The sequence below is a fragment of the Psammomys obesus genome, unplaced genomic scaffold (assembly GCF_907164565.1).
Source record: "Psammomys obesus unplaced genomic scaffold, mPsaObe1.curated_primary_1811, whole genome shotgun sequence".
NCBI lineage: Eukaryota > Metazoa > Chordata > Mammalia > Rodentia > Muridae > Psammomys > Psammomys obesus.
Genome location: NW_026591086.1, coordinates 1,839,377 through 1,848,709, shown reverse-complemented (window position 1 = coordinate 1,848,709; position 9,333 = coordinate 1,839,377).

The following is a 9,333-nucleotide window of genomic DNA, read 5'->3' as shown; positions in this document are numbered from 1 at the left end:
ATTTATTTATTTATTTATTTATTTATTTATTTATTTATTTATTTATTTATTTATTTATTTATTTTTAGCTCTGTTGGTCTCCTTGTGGAGCGCCTGTCCCCTCCAGGTTTTTGTTTTTAATATTTTTATATGCATTTGTGTTTTGCCTGCATGTATATTTGTGTGAGGGTATCAGATCTTGGAGTTACAGACAGTTGTGTGCTGCCATGTGGATATTGGGAATTGAACCTGGGTCCTCTGGAAGAACAGTCAATGCTCTTAACCATTGCACCATCTCCTCCGAAGTCCCATTTATTAACTGTTGATCTTAGAGCCTGGACTGTTGACTTTCTGTTCAGGAAGCTGTCTTCTATACCAGTGAGTTCAAGGCTCTTCCCCCACTTTCTCTTCTAATAGATTTAGTGTATCTGGTTTTATGTTAAGGTCTTCAATCCACTTGGATTTGAATTTTGTGCAGGGTGATAAATATGGATCTATTTGCATTTTATAGTTAAGACCAGTAAGTTTATCCAGTAAGACCAGCAGCATTTGTTGAAGATGATTTCTTTTTTCCATTGTCTGTCTTCTTGGCCAAAAATCAAGTGTCTGTAGGTGTGTGGGTTTATTACTGGGTCTTTGATTTGATTCCACCAGTATCTTGCAGTTTTTGTTACTGTTGCTCTCTAGTATAGCTTGAAGTCAGGTATGGAGATACATCCAGAAGTTCTATTATTGTACAGGATTGTTTTAGCTATTCTGGGGTTTTTTTGTTTTGTTTTCCCATATGATGTTTAGAATTGTTCTTTCAAGGTCTGTACAGGATTGTGTTGGTATTTTAATGAGGATTGCATTGAATCTATAGATTTTTTTTTTTTGTAAGCTGATCATTTTTACTATGTTAATCCTACCGATCCATGAGGATGGGAGATCTTTCCATCTTCTGATATCATCTTCAATTTCTTTTTCAGAGACTTGAAGTTCCTGTCATACAGGTCTTTAACTGGCTTGGTTATAGTTACACCAAGGTACTTTATATTATTTGTGGCTATTGTGAAGGGTGTAGTTTCCTAATTTCTTTCTCAGCCTGTTTGTCTTTGGATATAGGAGGGCTATGGATTTTTTAAATTAATCTTTTATCCAGCCACTTTGCTAAAGGTGTTTATAAGCTGCAGGAGCTCTCTGGAAGAATTTGGGGGGTTACTTATGTATACTACCATATCATCCGTGAATAGTGATATTTTTACTTCTTCCTTTTGTATTTGTATCTCCTTGATCTCCTTTAATTGTCTTATTGCTCTGCCTAGGACTTTGAGTACTATATTGAAGAGATACAGGGAGAGTGGGCAGCTTTGTCCTTGACTTCAGTGGGATTGATTTAAGTTTCTTTCCATTTAATTTGATGTTGATATAGGCTTGCTGTATATTGCCTTTCTTGTGTTTAGGTATATGCCTTGTAGCCCTGATCTTTCCAAGACTTTTAACATGAAGTGGTGTTGAATATTGTTGAATGCTTTTTTGACAGGTAGTGAGGTGATCATGTATTTTTTATCTTTCAGTTTGTTTATATGGTGGATTATGTTGATGGATTTTCATACATTGAAACCATGTCTGCGTGTCTGGGATTAATCCTACTTGATCATGGTGATGAATTTTTTGATGTGTTCTTGGAGTCAGTTTGCAAGTATTTTGTTGAATGTTTTTGCTTCAATGTTCAAAAGAGAAATTGGTCTGAAATTCCCTTTCTTTTTTGGGTCTTCGTGTGGTTTATCAGGGTGATTGGGCCTCATAGAGTGAATTTGGCAATGATCATTCTGTTTCTATTTTGTGGAATAGTTTGAGGAATATTGGGATTAATTCTTCTTTGAAAATCTGTTATAATTCGGCACTGAAACCATCTGATCCTGGGCTTTTTTTTGGATGAGGTTATGGGACTATGTAACCTGTTTTACCTGATTTTGATTTAACTTGGTAAGTTGAATTTATCAAGGAAATGTCCATTTTATTTAGATCTTTCAATTTTGTGAAGTACAGCTTTTGAAGTAAGACCTGATGATTCTTTGGATTTCCTCAGTGTCTGTTGTTGTATCTCGCTTTTCATTTCTGATTTTGTTGGTTTGGATACTGTCTTTCTGCCTTTTAGTTAGTTTGTCTAAGAATTTGTCTATCTTACTGATTTCCCCAATTTTCATTGATTTTATGTATTGTTTTCTTTGTTTCTAATGTGTTGATTTCATCCCTGAGTTTGATTATCTGCTGCCATCTACTTCTCTTGGGTGTGCTTGTTTCTTTTATTTCTGAAGCTTTCCGGTGAGCTGTTTAAGTTGCCAGTATGGGATCCCTCCAATTTCTTCTTGAAGGCACTTAATGCTATGAGCTTTCCTCTTAGCACTGCTTTCATTGTGCTCCACAAGTTGGGGTATATTGTGCCATCGTTTTCATTGAATTTTAGGAAGTCTTTAATTTCTTTATTTCTTCTGACACAGTGGTCATTGAATAGGGAGTTGTTCAGTTTCCATGAGTATGTAGGCTCTTTTGTTATTTCTGTTGCTGTTGAATTCCAGCTTTAATCCATGGTGATCCGATAAAATACAGTGGGTTAATTCAATTTTTTGAGGTTTGCTTTGTGACTGACTATATTGTCGATTTTGGAGGAAGTTTCATGCAATGCTGAGAAAAAAGTATATTCTTTTGTGTTTGGGTGAAAAGTTTTATAGACATCTATTACGTCCATTTGATTCATGACATCTGTTAGTTTCATTATTTCCCTATTTAGTTTCTGCCTTGATGATCTGTCCATTGGTGAGAGTGGGGTGTTGAAATCTCCCACTGTTAATGTTTGGGGATCGATGTGCAATTTAAGCTTTAATAATGTTTCTTTTGCCAGGAATGGTGGTATATGCCTTTAATCCCAGCATTCAGGAGGCAGAGGCAGGTGGATCTCTGTGCGTTCAAGGCCAGCTTGGTATAAAAATCAAATACAGGACAGCCAGAGCTGCACAGAGAAACCTGTCTCAAAAAACAAAAACAACTTTAAAAAGTGTTTTTTTGTTTTGTTTTGTTTTTTTACAAATGCAGGTGCCCTTGTATTTGGAGCATAGATGTTCAGGATTGAGATGTCCTCTTGGTGGATTTTTCCTTTGATGAGAATGAAGTGTCCTTCCTTATCTCTTTTGATTAATTTTGGATGAAAGTCTATTTTATTAGATATTAGAATGGCTACTCCAGCTGGCTTCTTGAGTCTGTTTGCTTGGAAAACCTTTTTTTAGCCTCTTACTTTGAGGTAATGTCTAAATTTGTTGCTGAGGTATGTTTCTTGCATACAGCAAAATGTTGGGTCCTGTTTACACACCCATTCTGTTAGCCTGTTGTCTTTTTATTAAAGAGTTAAATCCACTGATGTTGAGACATATTAATGATCAATGATTGTTAGATCCTCCTTTTATAATGTTGGTGGCAGTAGTGTGTTTATGTGCTTGTCTTCTTTTGGTTTTGCTGTCATGAAGTTATTTATATCCTGTTTTTTCCTGAGTGTAGTTGACCTACTTGGGTTGGAGTTTTACTTCTAGTAGTATCTTCTGTAGGGCTGGGTTTGTGCATAGATTGTTTAAGTTTGGTTTTGTCATGGAATATCTTGTTTTCTCCATCTGGAGCAGCATCTGGGCTGCTCCAGAAATATCCAGCCTTCTGCCCAGAGATCTTCCCTAATATAGTAGTCTGGACTGACATCTGTGGTCTTTTAGGGTCTGCATGGCATCTGCCTAGGCCCTTCTCATTTTTATAGTCTCTATTAAGAAGCCAGTTGTGATTCTGATAAGTCGGCCATTATATTTTTGCTTGCCCTTTTTCCATTGCAGCTTTTAATATTTTTTCTTTGCTCTGTACATTTAGTGTTTTGATGGGAGGGTTTAGTGTTTGTGGTGGGAGGATTTTCTTTTCTGGTCTAATCTATTTGGTGTTTTGTAGGCTTCTTGTTTGTTCATAGTCATCTCTTTCTTTAAGTTGGGGAAAATTTATCCTATGATTCTGTTAAAAATATTTTCTGGGCCTTGGAGTATGGAATCTTTCTTCTATTCCTATTATTCTTAGGTTTTGTCTTTTCATGATGTCCTCGATTTCTTGGATGTTTTTGTGTCAAGAATTTTTTAGATTTAACATTTTCTTTGACAGATGTATCAATTTATTCAATTATGCCTTCTATACCTGAGATTCTTTCCTCCACCTCCTGTATTCTGTTGGTGATGCTTACCTCTGTAGCTCCTGTTTTCTTCCCTAAGTTTTCCCTCTCCAGGATTTCCTTGGGGTTTTTGTTGTTGTTGTTGTTTTGTTTGTTTGTTTGTTTGTTTCTATTTCCATTTCCATTTTTAGGTCTTGAACCATTTTATTTTTTTCTTCACTTGTTTGTATTTTCCTGTATTTCTTTAAGTGATTTTTTTTCATTTCCTCCTTAAAGGCTTCTATCATCTTGATAAGCATTGTTTTAAGGTCATTTTCTGTGTTTGAGTTGTGTTGGAGTGTCCATGAATGCTTGAGGTAGGAGAAGTGGATTCTGGAGGTGCCATATTGCCCTGGTTTTTGTTGATTGTGTTCTTATGCTGGCCTTTAGACATCTGACTGTTCCTGGTGCCCACTGGATTTCTCAGGGGTGCAGGCAAAGCCCTGGGCAGGAGGCTGGATATTTCTGGAGCAACCCTATTTGGGATGATGGGTATGGTTGTGAAGTGGTTGCTGGATTTCAGGGAATAGCACACCATTATCCACAGCTGGCTGTGTCCCAGATAGACCTACAGGCAGGGGAATGGATTGGGAGTGTCTAGCATGTATGATCATGAGGTCCTGCAGGTTTCCTCAGTAACCTGGAAGCCCTCCTCTTGCTGCCAGGGGCACTCCCAGAGCCAGCAGCCCCACCTCTCAAGGTCTCTGAGCTCAAGCTGGGTAGACACCATGTGTACCATGTATACTGGAGTGAGATCCTCTACACTCCTGAGGCCTGGCCCGTCTCCTCAGAGAGACAGGTCCAGCTGTGGACCGAAGGCTGGGGCCATTTCCCTGGATCCCAAGAGTCAGGTGGCCAGAGACAGGAATCACTCTCACCAGGCACCTGTGGGCTCTCCTCTCACCTGGGAAACACAGACTCTGGCATTTTGGAGTCAGCATCACAACCTTTCACACACTCCGAAGTGAGGTCCTGCTACCCAGACACCGGGCATGGTACAGCCACCATCTTGACTTCTCCCCCTTCACCTTCTTCCCCTCTTCCTCCCCCTCCTCCTCCTCCCCTCCTTTACAGTGTCTAAGATTCTGTCAGTGAGAACTAGAAGAGAAACAATTAAGATACACAGTGGAAAGTTCTAAGGAAAAGAAAGAAAACCTTCTAGATGAAAGACTGTTTTAGTACCTCAAGCATTGATTTATCTAACACAGAGCTCCCTGAAACAGAGAGCATGTTAAAGGATTTGAAACAGGAACAAAGATTACCAGCACTCTCATTTGGATTATTTGTGCTGTCCACTTAATGTCTTTAATAATCTTAGGTTATTTAGCAGCCCTTCGAGTTGACTAAAAGCAGTACAGATGATTGTCCTCCCTAGAAGCACACATGAATTTAGTTTGCTGGAGACTGAAATGGTCCCTTCACCAAGAATCAATCCAGTTTTGTCTCTTAATAGAGGCATCTTGACATTGTGTACAAGTATGTGGATGTGTGTGTATGTGTGTGTGTGTTTCTTCAGTGAGTCAACTAAATCTTACTAGTTCTCTCATTAATTGATGAGATGAAAGCAAGCTTCATCACATCTTTTATTGATATGACAGGTTTGATTTACTCTCTTAAGATCTTTGACCATTGTGGATCATTGACTCTGGTGGAGAAGGATAAGCTGTGCTGACCGGGGGTGTGCTTCTCTTCTGCTGTGCACCTGGACACACCTTCAGGGTAGCCGGGGGGGGGGGGAATCCCAAAGCAATGGAACTTCAACCTGGATGCTTCTGTTTCTCTAGCTCCCCACCACACACCTTACTGCTACCGACAGAATGCTTTGCTTGTGTTTCTGGGTCCCAGTGGCTGGTAAACAGACACCACTGAATCATGGCAATGAGGGAATTTAGTTTAGTTTTTATTTATTTATTATTATTATTATTATTATTCTTTGAGTGTCACACAAATCTTTGTTTATTGTTTTTCTGTTTGTCTATTGCAGTTAGTTAATTGTTTTTTTTTTTCCACTTAAGACAAAGTCTTACTGTATATTCCAATCAGCCCAACTTCTGTATCCTAGGTCAGCTTCCTCAATTCTGGTAGCATTATTCCTAAATGTTCTGCTGTTTGTCCGTTCTTAGCCCAAATAATTAAGAGTCACCTGTATATTAGGAAGAGCAGGCCTCCTTTGATATCTTACACAAAGTTACATCATGAATGTTGTAATTCTTTTATAATTTGCTCTTGACAAGTAGCCGAATTTACAGTTTTGGTTTGAGTCTACAGAGCAGTGGTGGCACAGGCCTTTGATCCCAGCACTCAGGAGGCAGAGGCAGGTGGATCTCTGAGTTGGAGGCCAGCCTGGTCTATGGAGTGAGTTCCAGGACAGTCTGGGCTACACAGAGAATGCCCCCCAAAATAAGCCAAAGCAAAGCTGTGAGTCCTTTATGTGTCTGTTGCTTTCTGTGAATGCGAAATGCCTGTCCTTCAATTTAATTGAATCCCATCTGACTGCCCACAGAGATTAAAAGGAGTTCATATAAATTGGATATGCCTAGAATACTTATGAAATAAAAAAAATTGAATTTCCAATGCCAATTTAGGGTCATTTTAAAGTGCAGGTCTTTGGCAAAGTAAGATTGGCTTATGGAAAGCTATGCCACTTTTCTCATTTTTCTTTTTTATTGACAACAGAATGGATAGTATTTTTTGCAGTTCTAATGTATTTTGGTTACTGTTATTAAAATATTGATCCTTTAAAAAAAATCTATATACTGACTGAAATCCCAGCTGTTGTTCATCAAACACATTAGGAAAGGTTATGGAGCTCAAATTACAGAACATCTATTTACTTTCTAAATGTAGAGTTTATTTTTCAAATAACAAAACTTTTCTCACTTTTCAATTCACAATACATGCATAATTTCATTTTACTTTGCTTCCTGAACTTACCCTAAACTCCTCAAGTAGGCTACTATTCGCCAGCATGGTTGGTTGTGTGCTGTGTACCAGTAATCCCAAGGCTGAGGTAGGAAGATGGGAAACTTCAAGCCAGCCTGGGCTACATAGTGGCTTCCAGAGCTGTCTCAAAGAGAAAGAAAACCTTCTGTTGTTTGTAGTTAACTGTCATTTGGGATTACAAATTATGGATCCGTACGTTCAGCTAAACTCAATCACACTGGCGAACGTTTTGTTTTTAACAATAACTATACACGCACTTTTTAGTTGACTTTAAAAAACTTTGGCTGATATTCATTTCAGTTAGTTAATGGGTAATCTCCAGATGTTTACATGGTATTGATTTCTAAACATCATTTTGCACCTGGCTTGTGTGCTACAGAAGGGCCGTGTCTTGCGTCCATGTGACTATTTCAGAAGACGTGGGGGGTGGGGTGGCTGTAGGATGCTGAGTCACGAGTGATCATGAGTGTTCCTCCTCTGCTTTAAAAAATGGTTACAATTAGTGGGTCACACACACAGTCCTCCCTTGTGTCTCTGTAGAGTTCTTAAGGTAAACGGAGTGACTGAGCATCTACAGGGTCAATTGTGACACCAGTAAAACTGTGCTTGGAATTTCAGTTTTCTATGGAAGAACATTCTTCCATGCCCAAACACATCAATTTTTAAACTTTTTAAATTTATTACAATTTATTCATTTTGTATCCCAGCTGTAGCCCCACCCTCATCCCCTCCCAATCCTGCCCTCCCTCCCTCCCTCATCTCCTCCCATGCCCCTTTCTCAGTCCACTGATAGAGGAGGATCTCCTCCCCTTCCATCTGACCCTAGCCTATCAGGTTTCATCAGGACTGTCTTTCTGTGGCCTAGTAAGGCTGTTCCTCCCCTCAAGGGGAAGTGAACAAAGAGCCAACCACTGAGTTCATGTCATAGACAGCCCCTGTTCCCCTAACTAGGGAGCCCATTTGGAGACTGAGCTGCCATGGGCTACATCTGTGCAGGGTGTCTAGGTTATCTCCATGAATGGTCCTTGGTTGGAGTATCAGTCTCAGAAAAGACCCCTAGGCCCAGATTTTTTGGTTCTGTTGTTAAGTCTTCCACCACAAAGTGGGAGCATTGGGCTTTCCTTGGGCTCTTCCAGAAGCACTTCTTTACGAACTCATCCATCTCACTGTCTGATGCTCAGAGGTCTGTATCTTCCCACAAAGGGGATGGGTTTCTGACGTGTATCTGCCCTCTCAATAGGAGCCTAAGATCTCCCGGCAGCTGAGAGCACTGTGAGCAGAGGTCATTACTGACCTGAGTGCTAGGGAGAAAATAGATATGAAATTTGTGTAAAGTCATGTTTTAGGGGATTGTAGTGGAAAAGAAATGATCTGGGGGTGTGTCTGCATGGTAGTGTATCCTAGTGCTTGGGAGGAAGATCGGAAGATCGGAAGTGCAAGGTCATCTTGATGTAGTGGGTTTGAGGCCAGCCTTGGATATTCAAGGCCCTGATTTAAAAAGCAGCAGCAGCAGGAGGAGGAGGAAAAAACTGATCAAAACAGTCTTGTGTGTGTGCTGCACAGTGCCCAGACAATGGGTAACAGCATCTGAAGTCTGGCTTCTCTGCTGGCTCAGGTATGTTTCCCAGGATCCAGGGGGCCATTTCACATTCTCTCCCCAAGAACCATCATAAAAATCATCACCAAAGGACACCAGCAGGCAATGTCATCCCCACCCAGGCTGGACTTCACAGAGACTAGATTCATCTTGTTCTGCTCCACAACAGTATTGACAATTTGTCCGGTTCTCATCCGGGCATCCAGGCTCCCTCCCAGGGAGGGAGGGAGATTAAGTCTGTCCCACTGGCTCTGTCCTCCTCCACTATTTGGGAACATCTGGTCTGGCTTCGCTCTGCAGGAGTCAAGCTTCCAGGATCCGTCGAGATGGGAGAAATTGTACGCACTTCTGTTAGGCAGCCAGCCAGGGCATGCAAGCCTGCGCTGCAGATACTAACGAGGATCAGAAGTGCAGGGAAAGACAGGTCAAAGACACATCCATCTCTCAGTAGGGCTTGAGTATGGCACCAGTGCAGGTGGCAGGGGAAGGGACAGCTGACAGAGAGAGCACTGGAAAGGAAAGAGAACAATCAGGAAGAAGAGTAAGTGCTTAGGTGCAGTCCTGTAGCCCTGTGCTGAGAATCTGGGGCCTGGGAGACAGA